Raw genomic sequence first — 19,957 nt, 5'->3', positions numbered from 1 at the left:
TACCTTTCTTTATATAAGGGGATCAAAACTGTTCAGTTTTCCAGCTATGATCTGACCTGTGCCTTGCAAAGTATTACATTAACCTCCCTACGTTATACTCCACTCTCTTCGAAATAAGGCCAACATTCCTTTGCCTTCCCTACAAACCAGTGAAGTTAGATGATAGCTTTTTGTGATACGACCATTAGTTTCATGATCCTTAGTTTTGAAGTCGTTTTGGCCGAATTTCTTTTTTAACGGGCTTGCAGCACTTGGAATGAGAGAGAGAGTCTCCTTTTTGTTGTCCTACTAGCTAGCTGACTTCTTGCACTCTGAACGGGAGAGTGTGTTTACTTGAAACACAAGGGTGACAAGGGGGTAGTTCATCACTGTGACCTTCATGGCATTCTAATGTGGCCTGTTTGAAGTTTCTTTGATACCTTTAGGTGTTACATCCCATCAGTCTCAAGCAGCAATCTTTTGACCTTGTTTCTACAGCAGTCTTTTGAAAGAAAAACATATTTTGGAATTAAGATAAAAATGTTCATAAAACTTTGGTGTCCTGAACTGTAGTCTCTAAGGTTCTCTGGGAGGTGCCTAGAGCAGCTGACATCAGGTTCTGCCTCCAAATTGAAGTGTTTAACGAGCTTGGGGAGTAAGGCAAAAGTGGCCTGAATGTGTGGAAACTTCCCTTACAGCATTGTATGGTTTCCACCAGATACCTGAAGGCCTTCAGTGGATTCTGAGTTCCAGGCTTCACAATAGGTCAATAGTATAGACGGTTAAGTAAAGCTGAGCTTTGAACCAAAAGGTCATTCATCTGAAAAGGCAACTGTTTCTCTGATCAACAAAATTCTGTTGCTGTGCATAATGAGTATTTTTTAGCAGTTTTTGCTTTTGCTTCAGATTTCCTGCCGATGCAATATTTTGTAATAAATCTCACATTGATTTAGTTTGTGAATCCAGAGTGTGTGTTTCCAAAAATATCAATGTAGCAGAGGGTTAGGCGTTGAAGCAGCGGTGAAAATGTACACTTTTCTCTGTCACTGCAGGTACAGTATTTCTTGCCTAACTAACACCCTCCAATATCTCTCAACAACTTTCTCCCCCTCCCCCCACTCCGAAATTAGGCCATATGTTCATTTAAAATGTTAATTTGGGATGCTATGACATAAATTAGATCCTGATTGGTGTTTTGAGAGTTAGTTACAATGCATGTGTGCTGGAGTGCTAGAAACAGTATCAATTGTTCTTCTAATCAAGGAACAAATGGTAACTATCTCTGTGATTATTTCTGCAGGGCCTGGCAACACCGGAATTCTCCTTCAAACCCCACAGAGCCAGCCTGCTTCCTGCCTTTGTCAGCATCACTGTCTTCCAGAGTGGAGCCCCACTCCAGCCAATGTAATATTTTCCAGCCCAGAGACTATGTGCGCTGCACCAGTGCACTTTCTCTCAGCCTGCAATCTGTGAGTCCAATATTAATAATGCCCAGCTCTAAAATGGATCAGAATTACCATCAGTGTGCAGAGCTGGTCAGCCTCCTGATTACAATCTTCTCAAAATGGTGATAGCAATATAGTCCAGATCTTCAAAACACTGACAGTGATCATCAGGTTATCACTGTTTTTTGTAAACTCCCCTGACTTGACACAACAGAGCATTTCTACTGAGGTCTCGCGAGCCCAACTTTCATAAAAGTGCACAGCAGAGCAGCCATCCAGGAAATTTAAACAATTGAAGTAGAGTCAGGGAAGACACAAGAGACCCACTTTTTCTGGCAGTAGTTGCCACATGGTAACCTTAAAAGCCCAGTTTGAGTATTAGTGGATGGGTCACCAAATGGTGAGTGGGTGAGTGAATGAATGAATTGGTAGCTAGGATGAATTAATGGGTAAGGGTGTGGGTGGATGAAGTTGGCAAGTGGGTCGGTGGCAAGTGAGTCAGTTAGTGGTTAGGAGGTGAGTTGGGTTGATGAGTTGGGGAACAATGGGTCAGATCAGGGTATTAGTCAGGTTGGATGGGAATGTAGCTGGATGTTCAGAAACCTAATTGTTTCTGATTGGGGTAGTTGGGTGGTCAGAAGGATGGTGGTGTAGTTAAATGGCAGGGTAGTTTGATTGGGTGCTCAGGGGTCTAGTCAGGTCAAGGGAGGGGTGCTGGTTGATTGTACTGTGGGTCAGAGGGTAGTCAGGGAGTCAGATGTCTGTGGGGGTGGGGGTGGGGATAGTTTAGATTATGGGGTAATCTGGACCAGGTGTGATACCACTTGTGGGTTTACCCAGCTGTTAATCTGTCTAACATTCCCTCAGTACCAACCAAGGTAAGAACACTACACTGGAACTATTTGAAGATTACAACTCATCTGCTTAGTACCCAGGCCAGTGAAATTTCCAATCAGAAGCTCAAACCTCTCGGACAATTTTCACTTAGGTCCATGTACCACAATTTACACAAGGTCCTGGCATGCATCTATCATCATATGCTTGATCTTTTGCTATCCTGAAAATGGACATTTTGGTTCTTTACTTTGGAAAGAGCAGACACCTGGAAACCAGATTAGAAAGATTATAATGATTATTGATCATCTTTCAAACAGTAACTGAATATTGCAGAGGGCTGCTTCATAGACATCTATAATGGTTTCATAATCTGTGCTATTATCATATTAAATGGGAAATTATAAACTCTCTCTCATTTGCTCATGAATTATGGTTATCAATCTTTCTTTCAGTGTATTCTTGGTTGCTTAGCAACTGTTGTGGTTTCAACATCTAGGCATTGCCTCTATCATTCCTGACAATTACTTAAGTCACCAGCACAGCTTGTTTGTTCATCCTGTGTGTTTGTAACTAATACTGATTGCCATGTGACTATGCAAGGAGTAAGCACCCCACTGGTACCCAGCACAGCACAAGTTCAATTCCAAGTAGTTAAACAGCAGGGGGACAACTCTTGCCTTCAGCATCAATATCTGATGACACACATCTCTCTGATGCTGCTTATTTCCTCATTTAGTATTACAGGGCTTGGCTTCTAATTATGCTTCAAGCAATTTCCATCTCATAATATATAAAATTGGACATCACTGAATCAATTGCTAAATACCACTTCTCTCATTGTGAAATGGGAAGACTTATTCTTTCAAGGAGAGTACTATTGATGTTGACATGCAGGGAGTTGTGAAATTGCAACTGCCAGTGGAAATACTATATGTTTCACATGTTAAATAGGAATCAGCTTTGAAACCAACTTGCATTTATTTGGTGCATTTAACACAGTAAAACTTTCCAATTCTCAGGAGTGTTATCAAACTAAATTTGACTGAGCTACCTCGTTGGATGAATTCTATAGCCACAAAATAGCCTGCCTTTGTCTGTTCATAATATACAGCATGATGACATTGAATCAGCCATCTGAGGTCTTCATGCCAGTCTCCAAAATGAAGAAAGGTGAGTGAGTACAGATAATGGATGTCCACTGGCCGTTTGGAAGTAGTCAATGATCAAACTTGCGAGGCTTCTTAAAGAACCAGTTGCGTCAAAGATTTTCACTGCCCTCTCCATTTTCTGATGTCAGTCTTGGAAAGTTTTGGGCAAGCTTTACACAAAGGAAGAGAAGGCAGCACAGAGACAGAAGTAGGGGGAGATCAGGGCTGCAAGCAAGTTGGCTAGTGAAGGTGGAGCACGTGTATGTTTTTTGACTTATTCCGCCATTTTGTGTCAGTCAAAAGTAACAAGCAGAAGTTGAGAGAATGGGGGAGAGGGTGTAGTTCTTTAAATTGGTGGTTGTGACCAATTTCCTGTTCTTCCTGGAGACCGGGTATACACTGACAGTTGTGTGTCAGGACATTACATAGTCCTGATGCACTGACTATGCGATAATAACTCCCAGGCAACCTTAAAACTGACCACCCCCAATCAATGCACAGACATCCTCTGGGTACCCACTGCCCCACTCTGGACCTGGCCCTGACCCTGGTCTGGATCATCTCCTTGAACTTTTCTACAAACCTCAGACTTGATTGCGGCTCCATGCCCACCATCCTCATGCACCCAACTCTCAAAATCCACTCTAGACCTGACATTTCCACCCACCCAGTGGCTCCCTGGTCCAGATCAATATCCCCCTACACTTCTCTCTCTGGTTCTGGGGTCACCATTTCTCTACCCCTAGCCCCTCCCCAGACCCAACTCATGGGCACACCAGCACCCCCTGACCTAATCTGACTACTTTCCATTTACCCTGCCACCTGGTCCATTGTACCCATCTTGCCACCCTGTAGCCTTACAACATTCCTCCCACAGTCAATGACCTAAGCCATACATCAGTTTGCCCACCAACCTGACTCAAACTCATTGACTAATGCACAATCAGTTTAGCTATGAATGCACAGATGTTCAGTATGCTAGTGAATGAATGAACTTATCAGATTGCAACAGTTAATATTAATAAATAGGGTACAGCTTTTTCTCCCCTGACTATTGTACACGAGAAGGATTTACCTGAATGTACATTGCAACTTTTGAGATTTCCAGCATAGGAATTGGGTCCAGAAAAGTGGAGGGCACAAGGAGAATATAAATGTAGATGCAAGAGAAGTGAACCGATGGTGATTGATGCTCAAAGGAGGCTTGGGCACATGCTTTTTTTGAAAGGATATTCAGGTGTACTTGTTTCTGAATTAAAGGGACCTTCTTGCACTCAAAATTAGTTAAATGAAGATTCTCAGTTCTAAAACATTAGATCATGTTTCACAAAATCATTAGCAACACAAAAGTGAACTCTCACCCCTATTATTGTAACAACATATCCCACAGGTCAGATAGTGACTGCCCGTGCAACAACAATTCCATTTGAAGAAGAGTTAGGGTGTGATTCACACAGCAACTGATGTGTACTAACCAGAAATATTACAGTCATTTTACATCTGTGTCACTCAAAGCAATATAAAAGATCACTTATATATCCCGGACACAGGTTCACATATTGAATAAAAGCATTCAGGCTCAGAATGATCATCAAATAAAGTTTAAACCAGACAATTCACTCAATAAAATATAGAAAAAATATTTTCCACCTGATAGCTACTTATTAATGGCTCATGATTGCTAATTCCTGAGTTAACTGTCAATAAAAATAACTGATTTTATTTTCCGCTGAAAGCAACAGAAGAGCTATCATAATGATTGTGTGAAGAAAGCCTTTCTAAAATTATTTTTGCTAATAAAATATTTATTTGTAAGTGGTTCTATCACACAGGATTTTTTTTTCTTCATTTAAATCTTGATGAACTTCAAGGTTTCAGAGAAATTGGTTTAATATTGAAAGATAAGCTGTTCATTTAATCGTTTACAGCAACCAGAAGGCAGAGTAGTTCAAAATGAAATGCCTTCCCTTTGGTACAAAGCCTTTGTCCAGTTTAACTACGGAGTTCTATTTATAAAGTTTTGTCATATTTTGACTCCATGATGAACTTGGGTCAGCAGATCCTCTCCATCACTAAGTCTACTCCTTTTCTTGGACCTCTGTTATCTTTATATAATTGCATGCTTCTGCTCTTGCCTCTGCACTACATACCTTATCAATACTCTTAGTACCATGAGGACATAGGAACTAGGAGCAGGAATAGACAAATTGGTCTCTCAAGCCTGTTCCACTGTGCAAGACAATCATGGCTAAACCAATTGTTGCCTTAAAACTACTTTCCTGCCTGCTCCTATAGCCTGCATAAAGTCGAGAGTGTGGTGCTGGAAAAGCACAGCAGGTTCGGCAGCATCCGAGGAGCGGGATGCTGCCTGAGCTGCTCTGCTTTTCCAGGACCACACTCTCAACTCTGGTCTCCAACATCTACAGTCCTCACTTCCCCCTAGTAATCTGAATATATTCAACAATCCAGTCTCCACTGCATTCTGGGTAGACAATTCCAAAGACTAACGACCCTTTAAATGAAGAATTGCCTTTTCATTTCCATTTTAATTATGCTGTTTATTTTTAAACTGTGCTCTCCCTACACTTGGAAGGAAAACCATCCTCTCAGAATCTATCTTTTTGAGCACTCTCAGAAACGTGATGTTTCATTAAGATCACTTTTCCTTCTTCTACTATCCAATGGATATAGACCGAACCTGCTCAACCTCTCCTCATTAAAAAAAACCTTCATCCCAGGAACCTACCTCGTGAAACTTCTCTGAATGTCACCATATTCAAATGTCTCCCCTCCTAAAATAAGGAACTAAACTAAGCTTAGTTGTTCAGGTGCAGGTCCATTAATACCCGGATGTAACAATGCTTCCCCGCTACCATATTCCACCCTCTAACATCGATGGCCTGCATTTCATTTGCCTTCCTGATTACATGCTGTACCATATGCTTTTTTTTTGTGATTCAAACATGAGGACATCAGAATCGGTCTGTCCCATAATGTTCTGCAGTCTATCTCCATTTGGGTAATATTTTGCCTTTCTATTCTGCCAACCTGTCTGACCTGAGAATTGTCAATTTTAATTGTCGATGAGCTGGCATTTTATTTTACATGACCAATTCACTTGAGCTCATCCAAATCTCTGTTGTCCATATTCTAACTCATGCCAAATCCCTTTTGCCTGTCACCCTGTTCTGACTCAGCTACACTGGCTACTGATACAGCAATGTGTCAATTTTAAAATTTTCATCCATGATTTCAAATCTTTCCATAGCTTGACTCATCATATCACTGCAACTTCTGCCAAATTAACACATATTTGAGATTCCTGCATTCCCCCAGTTCTGGTTTTATGTTCATCCTCATTTTTTTGTCAATCTGTTACTGACACCTGCACCTCCACCTGCCTACGCCCTATGCTCTGGGGGTCCCCTTTCTAAACTTAACCACCTTTCTGTCTTTTTTCACTCAAGATGCTTCTTAAAAGAAACTTTTTATTAACTCAGCATCTTGTCATCTATTCTAATGTCTCCTTATGCATCTTTGAATATTTTTGTTTAATAATGTTCCTGTTAAGCATATTGGGGTGTTTTGCTATGTTAAAGGGTACAATATTGATTAAAGTTTTTGTTTTTATTACTATCCAAAGAGGCGTATAATTGAATTAGCCAACTCTGGCTGTGAACGTTTTGAAATGCCTGTAAGGAATGTGTACAAATCATTTGCCAATGGCATAAATTACACATTCCATCCCCACTCAAGAGTAGGAAACACGTTACATTGTATATTTTTCCAACTGCATTTAATTTATTGATGCTTCAATAATTTTTTCTCACCATACAAAAAAAATTCTGTTTGCGCAGAAAATAATCATAACATATGCAGTCAAAGAGTGTTGACATTTTCCTAACTTTGGACTTTTTCATTATTCCTCATCAGAATCTCTTGACAAGGCACAAATGCACATTCCACACTGTAATTTCAGCCTTCTCAAATGTCTCTGTGATGGTTTCTTGTCCTTGAGATCCCACTGACATTCTTCCTGTCTCTCATTCATCACTTCTCCATATGATAGTCGGCCAGTTAGTTTTATTTCTAAACCTTGGTTGGCATTTTATTCATTCCTGTGTCCACCCCCGTTACTTTGACACAGCATCACTGGAGTTTCAATGAGCTCTATCTTCAGCTGTTAAGTGATAAGAATTGCGATATCCCATCAACACAGGCTTCAGACGATAATCAAATTGAAGTCGGTTTGTGTACAGTTGCTAGATTCAAAGGAGCGGCCAGCAAATCAAAACTAGATATAAAATAATCCACCTGTCAGTCAGTTTGAATCTAGCTTTAAGTGGTGAATGTCATTTATTTCTCTACCATCTTCAGATCAGCAATTCCTTATATGGAGTAATCGTGGTGGGGAATATATTTGGCATAGTTCGTCAATGTACACTGTATTGTGCTAGCTACAACATTTGTTAAAATATGCCAAAAATTAAACTAATTTAATTAAATACAAGTTATAAATTAATTTTATTTCATTATCAGTGGCATTCATTGTAACACAACATACATCAGGAATAACTTTCAGTTGTATAGTGCCTTTCATGTAATAAATCACCCTGGGACATTTCACAACACCTTTATAAAACATAATTTGACATCGAGACATGTCAGATGACCAAAAGTTTTATCAAACAGGCATGTTTTCAGGCGTGTGTTGGAGGAGAAAATCAACATGCAAAGCAGAAATAAATGGGGAGCAGATTGCTGAGCTTGGCAACTGAAGGGATTGCCATCAACGTTGGAGTGACTGAATTAGGAGATTCTGAAGAGTTCAGCTTTGGAGAACAACAGATATGTTGGAGGATAGTGAGACTGAAGGAGACTGCAGACATGGAGATGTGAGAGTTTATGGAGGGATTTGAAAACAAATAATTATAAAATCAAGACATTGTTGGACTAGGAACTAATGTAAGTCACAGGTCAATATAGAGGAGATTGGGGAAAGTGACTTGATAGGAATTAAGATGTAAGCAAGAGAGTTTTGGAAGACATTAGGTTTACAGAGGAAGAATACAGGAGAACTTTTCTAGAACAATAACGTCATAAGATAAGCCCTTCTTCAGGAATGGGGAAAGTTTGGGAGGAGGGACTTGGGGGAGGGGCGTCGGAAATGTGATAGGTGGAAAGAGGTCAAGGTGAGGGTGATAGGTCAGACTGGGGTGGGGGCGGAGAGGTCGGGAAGAAGATCCACCGTCATTTCCGCTACCTCCAAACGGACTGCCCCCTGTAAAAACGCCATCCCATTCTCCCAATTCCTTTGACTCCGCCGCATCTGCTCCCAGGAGGACCAGTTCCAAAAACGTACAACCCAGATGGCCTCCTTCTTCAAGGACCGCAATTTCCCCCCCGACGTGGTCGACGATGCCCTCCACCGCATCTCTTCCACTTCCCGCTCCTCCGCCCTTGAACCCCGCCCCTCCAACCGCCACCTGGACAGAACCCCACTGGTCCTCACCTACCACCCCACCAATCTCCATGTACAGCGCATCATCCGCCGTCATTTCCGCTACCTCCAAACGGACCCACCACCAAGGATATATTTCCCTCCCCTCCCCTATCAGCATTCCGTAAAGACCACTCCCTCCGACTCCCTCGTCAGATCCACACCCCCCACCAACCCAACCTCCACTCCCGGCACCTTCCCCTGCAACCGCAGGAGGTGCAAGACTTGCGCCCACACCTCCCCGCTCACCTCCCTCCAAGGCCCCAAAGGAAACTTCCATATCCACCACAGATTCACCTGCACCTCCACACATATCATCTATTGCATCCTCTGCACCCGATGTGGCCTCCTCTATATTGGGGAGACAGGCCGGCTACTTGCGGAGCGTTTCAGAGAACACCTCTGGGACACCCGGACCAACCAACCCAACCACCCTGTAGCTCAACATTTCAATTCCCCCTCCCACTCCACCAAGGATATGCAGGTCTTTGGACTCCTCCATCGTCAGACCACAACAAAATGATGGTTGGAGGAAGAACGCCTCATCTTCCGGCTAGGAACCCTCCAACCACAAGGGATGAACTCGGATTTCACCAGTTTCCTCATTTCCCCTCCCCCCACCCTGTCTCAGTCAAATCCATCAAATTCAGCACCGCCTTCCTAACCTGAGATCTTCTTCCCGACCTCTCCGCCCCCACCCCAGTCTGACCTATCACCCTCACCTTGACCTCTTTCCACCTATCACATTTCCGACGCCCCTCCCCCAAGTCCCTCCTCCCTACCTTTTATCTTAGCCTGCTGGACAAACTTTCCCCATTCCTGAAGAAGGGCTTATGCCCGAAACGTCGATTCTCCTGTTCCCTGGATGCTGCCTGACCTGCTGCGCTTTTCCAGCAACACATTTCCAGCTCTGATCTCCAGCATCTGCAGACCTCACTTTCTCCTCAACGTCATAAGATACCAAAGGCATGGAGAAGAAGAATAAAATTGTCATGTCTGATTTTCTTGCACATGCACCACCCTCTCAAAATAAGAATGCTTAGAGCCTCATTTTAATATTTGCAGTAAACTGTCTGTGGCTATCACAATATAGCGCATCACTGTGCTTAAACCAACATTGGAATGGAGAAGAAAGTTATACAAGTGGATTTCTTTTATTTAAAAAGGGCACAATATATTGAAGAACACCAAACCTTTTGGGCCTACAGTGGCCCTCAGGAGAGTCATGGAACCAGGAGGGTTACCTGTTCTCTCCTGCCTCCAGAAATACATCTTAGACTGCAATTTTGCTCTTAAAGGAAAACCTATCTCCAGAAGTTTCCTGACTTAGCAAGCTCAGCTCCATATTAATGGCCTCCAAAATATACTGTCAGTGCCAGATGGCAAATGTAGGATTGAGTCAGGCTGGCGGTTCCCAGAAACAAATTGAAGGTGACCGTGGAGTTGGGCGAGTGCCAAGGTAGGATTGTTTGAAGGCTGGCCTTCGCTTTCTTGGACTTCTTCTGAATTGTAATAAAGACTGTTAAGTCTTCTATATCTCATATCTACTCATCTCTGTCCCTATCCATAAACTTCTATCCTTCCCATGACACCTCCATGCTTCCATTCTCTCATGCCCACTCATCCAGAATGCCCTCCACACTGACACAGTGAGTCATGTGGCAATTCTTGAAATGCTCATGAAAAGGAAAAGTAAATACAATCAACTTTGTATTAAAAAATCTATTCTCAGAAGGAAATTGCTACTCTTACAGCCCTAAAATCTTTGATCTAAATGAGTCATTACAGTACCAACTGCAGAAGCTTTGCTGAGGTTCAGGAGAATGGTCCCAGGAATGAAAAGCTTAACATATGTGGGCAGCACGGTGGTTAGCACTGCTGCCTCACAATGCCAGAGACCCGGGTTCAATTCCCGCCTCAGGTGACTGATTGTGTGGAGTTTGCACGTTCTCCCCGTGTCTGTGTGGGTTTCCTCCGGGTGCTCCGGTTTCCTTCCACAGTCCAAAGATGTGCAGGCCAGGTGAATTGGCTATGGAGGAGAAAGTGAGGTCTGCAGATGCTGGAGATCAAAGTTGAAACTTTATTGCTGGAACAGCACAGCAGGTCAGGCAGCATCCAGGAAACAGGAGATTCGACGTTTCGGGCACAGGCCCTTCTTCAGGAATTGGCTATGCTAAATTGTCCGTAGTGTTAGGTAAGGGGTACATGTAGGGGTATGGGTGGGTTGCGCTTCGGCGGGGCAGTGTGGACTTGTTGGGCCGAAGGGCCTGTTTCCACACTGCAAGTAATCTAATCTAATATGAGGGATGTTTGACAACTCTAGGTATAGACTTAGAAGGATGAGGGGGGATCTAATTGAAACTTATAGAATACTGAGTGGTCTGGACAGAGTGGATGTTGGGAAGATGCTTCCATTGGTAGGAGAGACTAGGACCCAAGGGCACAGCCTTAGAGTAAAGGGAATACCTTTTAGAATGGAGATAAAGAGAAACTTCTTTAAACAGGGAGTGGTGAATCTATGGGATTCATTGCCACAGAAGGCTGTGAAGGCCAGGTCATTGAGTCATTAAGGCTGAGATATATAGGTTATTAAGTATCAAGGGGATCAAATGTTACGGGGAGAAAGTGGGAGAATGGGGTTGAGAAACTTATCAGCCATGATTGAATGGCACAGCAGACTCGATGGACTGAATGGCTTCATTTCTGCTCCTGTGTCGTATGGTCTTTATGGCTCACTTCTTAATCTTGCCCAAACAAAGATACACATTTTGATAAATAGATCAAGAAAAACATAACGTTACTACAACCGCATGAATATGTCACTAAATTAAATACTTCACTTCAGCCTGTATTATCAGATCCCTGCAGAGATTAACCATCAGTGAGACTTTGAGATCAGCCAAGTATGCAATATGAGACCATCTGAGAACTATATCAACAGAAACAAATGACCAAGAGATGTTTTGAAATTCATGTATCCAAATATGTTAAGTAATATTGTAACAATAATGGAGAATTATATAATGTAATAAAATATGTTAAGATTAGAAATTCTACAAGGGTGATATTTACAATAATGGCCATAATATCAATCCATTATTCTTTTACAAAAATTGCAAAACAAAAATATGCATATAGAAAATTCTAAGCATTTTTTTTATCGTAAGCAAAAAATCCTTGTTGCAAATGTGCCTTTACTGTTTTCAGGATTGTAAACCAGTTCACTCCTTTACTGCTCTTGACAATGGAAAAATATGCAGCGGTTTTCTTGAAAATCTTTCTGAAAAAGCCAGCTTGGAAAGGCAAAGTCTGCCAGAAAATACCAAATATGAATTTGACCCTAGACCGCAGCAAAGAATGATCTCTGTTGATGTTTTGTGTACAGTGCTGGTATCTATTCCCAAACCATATATCGTGATGTTGGTAAACACTTTGCTGCAGCTGGTGTCACCAATAATTATCAACTGGAGTTTCCCACTTGTCACAGTTGATTTAAAGGACATTTCTGTCCCTTTTCAGTGCATTCTTGAATTAGAGCATTGGGTTATCATAAAATCATAGAGATATACAGCATGGAAACAGACCCTTCAGTCCAACTTGTCCTTGCTGACCAGATATCCCAAACTAATTTTGTCCCACCTGCGAGCACCCAGCCCATATCCCTCCAAACCCTTCCTGTTTATATATCCATCCAGATGCCTTTTAAATGTTGCAATTCTACTAGCCTCCACCATTTCCTCTGGCAGCTCATTCCATACATGTACCACCCTCTGCGCGATAAAAGTTGGCCCTTAGGTCTTTTTAATATCTTTCCCCTCTCACCTCTAGTTCTGGATTCTCCCCACCCCACCAAGGGAAAAGACTTTGCCTATTTACCCTATCCATGCCCCTCATAATTTTGTAAACCTCTATAAAGTCACCCCTCAGCTTTGACACTCCAGGGAAAACAGCCCCAGCCTGTTCAGCCTCTCCCTATAGCACAAATCCTCCAACCCTGGCAACATCCTTGTAAATCTTTTCTGAATTCTTTCAAGTTTCACAACATCCTTCTGATAGGAAGGAGACCAGAATTGCATGCAATATTCCAACAGTGGCCTAACCAATGTCCTGTACAGCCGCAACATGACCTCTGACCTGCACTCAATACTCTGACCAATAAAGGAAAGCATACCAAACGCCTTCTTCATTATCCTATCTACCTGCGACTCCACTTTCAAGGAGCTCTGAACCTGCACTCCAAGGTCTCTTTTTTCAGCAACACTCCCTAGGTACTTACTATTAAGTGGAAAAGCTCTGCTAAGATTTGCTTTCCCAAAATGCAGCACCTCACATTTATCTAAATTAAACTCCATCTGCCACTTCTCAGCCCATTGGCCCATCTGATCAAGATCCCGTTGTAATCTGAGGTAACCTTCTTCACTGTCCACTACACCTCCAATTTTGGTGTCATCAGCAAACTTAATAACTATATCTCCTATGCTCACATCCAAATCTTTTATATAAATGATGAAAAGTTTTGTTTGGGCTTTTAGCCTTGATCAGTTGAGCAGTTTCTGCAGGTAAATCTGAAGTTAGTCAGGCAATTATAGAGCTTTAATTACAATTAAAACTTGAAGTTTACTGAAACTCAGAACATCACACCCCCTTCTTTTTTCCTGCCTCCTCCAAAAAGGGCTACAATTTATGTAAGCACTTTATTGTATCTTCAGATCATCCCAAACATCTTCACAGTAAACAAATTACTTACTAAATTTGTTTTTAAGCAAATGTAGTGGTCAATGTTCTTAAGCAATCTCCTATAAAGAACAAATAATGTCAATAAACAATAAACCTGTTTTCCTGATGATGTTGGCTTGAGTGTGAACATTGATCCAGATAGTGGGAAATCACTTGTTTTTCATTCTAGATCCAATTAACAGACAGATGGGAGTGTGATTAACACTTCTTTGGAAAGAGGTTAATCTGAATAGTTTAAATGGAAGGAGCAAATATCTCAGTTTGAGCTATCATGCTGTTTAGTACTCTTTTATGATGTTGTCAAGGAGGCGAGGATAAACCATATCAATTAAATTATATTGCCATTGAAACATTGAATTATCATTAGCTATTTTCCAGCCTTCTTGGACCTTTCATGTGTCCAATGAATTTTGAAGAATTTCCAAAATAACATTCATAATTGCACTTTATTACACTGTCACTTTCAGCTGAATTTCATCTTTAGGAATATTCAAAGACCTGTTTATTTTGTGATCATTTCATTAATTGTCCACTATTTTCAACATCATATCTAACACAAATCTTTACTTTGCAGATAAGAAATAAAGCCAATATTTTCAACAATGACAGCTATTTTAAAAATAAAAGTCATCAGTTAAAATTTAACTGAAAAATGGAGGCATGCCTCACTAAAATATTTCCAAAGCATTAGCCTTGGTCTAAGTAAAGAAGCTGTTGACAATGTGACACTTAGAATTTTTGCCGATGCATACTTGAGCATCTTGCTCTGTATGTGGAAACTCCTTCAAACTCTTTCTCCCACACTGCTATTATACAAGACGTTTACAACAATAATTATTTCAGGCTCTGGTTATTTTTTTTTTGCCAATCTTACTATGTGCTGAATAAGACAAAAATTCAATTCAAGAAGGTTTTGAATCTGGGATTGCTTGCACAATGTTGAGAGGAGACTTGACAATAAACATTTTCACCCAATGGATGGTGAAGGTCTGGAATGCAGTGTCTGGGAGGGTAGTTGAGGTAACTAACCTCACAACCTTTAAAAAGAACTCGAATGAACAATTGAAATGTCATAATATTCAAACTATAGGCCAAGTGCAGGAAAGGGGGACAATTGTTGATAGTGTATTTTTTTGGTAGAGAGAATTGATTGGCCAAAAGGCCTCTTCTGTTCTGTATGATTCAAGTTGCAGAATTTAGTAATCAATAGTTAGGCAAGCAAGTAGCATATATATTTTCTTCAAAACCTCTTCAGAGATTTATTGTATACCACTTGAGCAGGTGGGACTTGAACCCAGACCTCCTATTTCACTCCATCACAGGAGGGACAGGTAGTGTTGAGGAAGCAGGGAGATTGCAGAAGGACTCAGACAGCCTAGGAGAGTGGGCAAAGAAGTGGAATTGGAATACAACGGGAAAATACAAGGTAATGCATTTTGATAGGAAGAGTAGAGACCTAGACTATTTTCTAAATAGGGAAATGCTTTGGAAATCTGAAGCACAGAGGGACAGAGAGGATCTAGTTCAGGATTCTCCCAAGGTTATCAAGTGGATTCAGTTAGGAAGGCAAATGCAACATTAGTATTCATTTTGAGAGGGCTAGAATATAGATAGAGTTAAAAAAACTGCAGATGCAGAAATCCAATGTAGACAAGTAGGAGACTGGAAGAACACAGCAAGACAGGCAGCGTCAGGAGGTGGAGAAGTCTATGTTTTGGGTGTAACCCTTCTTCAGGACTAGGGGAGGAGGAAATGAAGGGGGAGATGCAGATAAAGGGGATGGTGAGAGCAGGGTGGTGAAGTGGTTATAGGTGAATACAGGGCGGAAGGCATGACCGATAGGACGTCGATAGGAGGAATGAATCCGGTTGTTAGCTGGAAGGAAGGGTCAGTTGGAGGGATAGAAGTGAGGATGTGAGACTGGAAAGGGAGTTGGAAAATAATTGGCAAGGTTACTTGAAATTGGAGAATATAGAAGCAGGGAAGTACGGCTTAGGCTGTACAAGGCTCTGGTCAGACCGCACTTGGAATATTGTGAGCCATTTTAGGCCCCATATCTAAGGAAGGATTTCCTGGTCTTGAAGGGGGTCCAGAGGACGATCACAAGAAGGTTGCCTTCTCAATGCAGTTTCCATCTTGAGCTCATACATACATTGCACTGAACATTTTGTGCCATTGAAATCAGAGGACAAATAACCCCAAATGCAGGCATACCTACTCAACCAGTCCAGTATACAATCCAGAATCTTAATTTAAAAAGAGCACGAAGGACCGGAAATGGTCATATCTTAGATTTTTTTGTAATAAGCTCCACAATTAATGAAGAGCTCTTTTCTATTTCAATTTTGTGGCTCATTGGGATCAACTTTTATTTTAAGATCTACTTTAATGAGATGTGTGTGTCACTGGCAAGGCCAGCATTTGTTGCTCATTCCTAATTGATCTTGAGAAGGTGGTGAACGGTCTTCTTGAATTGCTGCAGTCCGTCTCACTTCAGTACACCTACAGCGCTGCTATGAGTCAAAGTTCCAGGTTTTTGGTCCAATACCAGAGAAGAGACAACAATGGAGTTCCAAATAAGCACAATGAGTGACCTGGAGGCCAATTGCCAGATGGTCATTTTTCCACACTTCTGCTTCTCTTGTCTTTTGGGTGTTACGGGTTCAGAAGGTGAATTGGAACGAGGTTTGGTGAGTTGTAGACCAGTTGCTGCTAACTTTCATGATACCTTCTATATCACATTCAAAATAAAAACCTACTTAAAAACATAATTTTCAATATTTTGTTCTTAAGTGGTATCTTTAGAATTGTTCACACTTTGAAGATTTCAGTTATCTTTTGCTTCATGTCTCAAAGATTCCTTTAAAAAAAACCATCCATTCAAAGCACATAGAGGCACCTTGTGAGGTTTAGCTCTCTCCTGTGTAACTTTCAGTTCCACATTTTTAGTTAATTGGCATAACAAATTTTTCTGAGCGTTTGCAGATCTTCAATCTTCTGCTACAGAAATTTTGTTCTTGCCCACATGCCTTGCCTTATGATGTTCCCTGTATATGATGATCAAGACTGTTTTGTTTCTGCTCTTTAATGCTCTTGTTGCATTATTTGCCACAATCCTATTTGTATGGAATTTTAAAGCATAATTTCATACATCACATATGTACAGTGACACAACATGGGCAAAATGAGGATAATACCCAAATGCTCCAAATATTTTTGTAGCGATGCAATGAAAGTGTTGCTCTAGCAAATGTTTGATATGAATGGACATCCAATTTTAAAAGAATGCTTGTAAACTGTGCACATTCAATCACTTTAGGTGATAAAATACCAACTGCCAGATTCCCCTAATTATTGATAAAGTTCAACAGCCTCATGAGAAATGGCAATTTTTGTTGAGAGACAATTTTTGTCTGTCTGTTCTCATAGTTGTTACAAGAAATTATTAAATGTAACTGTTCATCTGCTTAACCTTCAGAGTTACACCTGCAAAGCATTCATACAGCAGTGAATTCCTTGACTTCATTGCACTCCCAGTATGTGCAACAGGAGTAGTTTAATATTCTTATCAATGAGGTTGTATTAGTGCATGAGTTTGTATTAGTGTATGAGGTAGTATCAGTGAATGAGTTTGTATTCGTGTATGAGGTTGCATCAGTGTATGAGGTTTTATTAGTGTATGAGTTTGTATTCATGTATGAGGTTTTATTAGCGTATGAGGTAGTATTAGTGTATGAGTTTGTATTCGTGTATGAGGTTGTATTAGTATATGAGTTTGTATTCGTGTATGAAGTTGCATCAGTGTATGAGGTTGTCTTAGTGTATGAGTTTGTATTCGTGTATGAGGTTGCGTCAGTGTATGAGGTTGTATTAGCATAGGAGGTTGGAATTTAGCAATTTGCTGTGGAGAACACGCAAAACAGTGACCATCCACCAAATATTTTTTCAGGGCTACATTATTGATCTCATAATGACCAGACCAATCTTCCCTGTGTATGTTTTTCTTCTGTCTATTGATATGAAGGCACAGAAATTAAACATATGGAATGAAGCTGCATGCCTAGAACACAAAAATGCAGCAAATGGATTTTTTGGCTAAAAGAGAAGGAAATATTTCAGGACCACCTAGTATCTTGGCAAATCTGCAAGTGAATTTGCTATTGATAGCTATAGAACTTAATTCAGGCTTGGCAGCCAGATGTTTCTGCAAAACTATTTTTTTTAAATGCTAGGGTTGACAGATTTTTATTGCTCTTCTGTGGCATGTTTATCTACCATGTTTGTAATCCGAAATGTATAAATCCATAAATATTAGATACAAAATTGGACACCTTAAGCTGTCCTGCCTTTGATATTTTCCTTATCAATCTGTTCAGAGATGTTATTGCACACCTCTGGAGGAGGTGGGAATAAAACCCCGGTCTCCTGGCTCAGAAATAAGGATACTACCACTGCACCACAAGAACACTTTGACTTGCCATTTTATTACAACATGGCTGATTTGCATTTCAATGTATCCACCTTTGCACCATCTTCCTTGATAATTTAGTTAAGTAAAGGTATTGAAATTGCTTCCTTTAAAGTTCCAATTGTGCAAGTATCAGCTGCCTTTTGTTGAAAAACATCTTCCTGATATTGGTTCTGAATGGGCTAACCACAATATTAAGATTATGTCCCCTTGCTCTTGATTTCTCCTCTGAGAAATCTTTAAAAAATATATTTACTGCATCATATCCCATTCACTTATCAGACATCTTGATCAAATCACATAAACTCAAGGTAATTCAAGATAAATTTATGTAATCTGTTTTCATAACTTAACCCTTTAAGCTCTGATATAATTTCAAATTAATCTATGACAGTTTTTTCCAAGGTCACTCCTGAGATATAGCAAACCCCAAAACTGGAACAAATTGGTTTGGAAATTTTGATTGATTTTGTTAGATTCATTAACTTAATATTTATATCCCTTTATGGATAAAAAGAAGAAAAACGTGCTCCAAGTGAGAATTGATTCAGTGGTGGCAACTATTGAGAAAAGAAAACTAAATAACCAAGAGTCACAGTGGAATGTCTTTTCCCTTGTTGACGGTCGTAATATTTGCACTGGTGAATGAAAGTATCTATTATGCTGCAAATAAAGAGTTTTGAGGAAAACGCCTTGGACTCAAGTAACAGGACTTGAAAGATTAATACCAGTTACAACTTGTGCACACTAAAGCAGTAATTGGTCAAGTTTTCTGAATTTTTTTATGAGCTAAGTTATTTTAGCATTACAATGAAATGCCATTGTTGCCTCCAATTTTATATTTTTTTAACAAAGATCTGTGAATAGATTTTCTATTATTACTCTCAAGCTTCTCATAGTAATGTTTCTACAGTGGCATAGCTGAATTGGGCCATTAAACTGAGCATGTTGAGCAAAAGAAAGTTAACCTTGAGCAATGAGAAATTATTGATGAGAAACTGGATAGCTCATGTTTTATTGTTAAGCAATGAATAAAATGACTCCAGCATCATTCTTTTTTGAAATAAATTAATGTTTCCTTGTGCTTTTCTAAAATGCACCTCTACCACCATCATCAGCAGCTGTTACAGTGGAGCATTCACCATTCCTTGTTGGAGTAGGTCCATATTACATGGCAGAGATTAAACACCAGAAATACTTTACTGAATTAGTGTGTGACCTCTGTCTCAACTCAGCTTCTGCTGGAAAACACACTTTGGCCTTTGTCTCCCCCAGATTTGGCCATTCTAAAGTTTTTCTGCATAAACTTGCATTAAAACTAATGGGCGGCACGGTGGCTCAATGGTTAGTACTGGTACCTCACAGCGCTAGGGACTCGGGTTTGATTTCCACCTCAGGCAACTGTCTGTGTGGAGTTTGCATATTCTCCCCGTGTCTGCGTGGGTTTCCTCCGGGTGCTCCAGTTTCCTCTCACAATCCAAAGATGTGCAGGTTAGGTGAATTGGCGATACAAAATTGCCCATAGTTTTAGGTGCATTAGATTAGATTACTTACAGTGTGGAAACAGGCCCTTCGGCCCAACATGTCCATACTGACCCGCAGAAGCGCAACCCACCCATTCCCCTACATTTACCCCTTCACCTAACACCATGGGCAACTTAGCATGGCCACCTGACCTGCACTCTTTGGACTGTGTGAGGAAACCGGAGCACCCGGAGGAAACCCACGCAGACACGGGGAGAATGTGCAAACTCCACACAGTCAGTCGCCTGAGGCGGGAATTGAACCCGGGTCTCTGACACTGTGAGGCAGCAGTGCTATCCACTGTGACACCGTGCCGCCC

The sequence above is a fragment of the Chiloscyllium plagiosum genome, unplaced genomic scaffold (genome assembly GCF_037043375.1).
Source record: "Chiloscyllium plagiosum isolate Xiang-an unplaced genomic scaffold, Cpla_swu_hap1 HiC_scaffold_23, whole genome shotgun sequence".
In the NCBI taxonomy this organism is placed as follows: Eukaryota; Metazoa; Chordata; class Chondrichthyes; order Orectolobiformes; family Hemiscylliidae; genus Chiloscyllium; species Chiloscyllium plagiosum.
Note: the sequence above shows the minus strand (reverse complement) of the source record.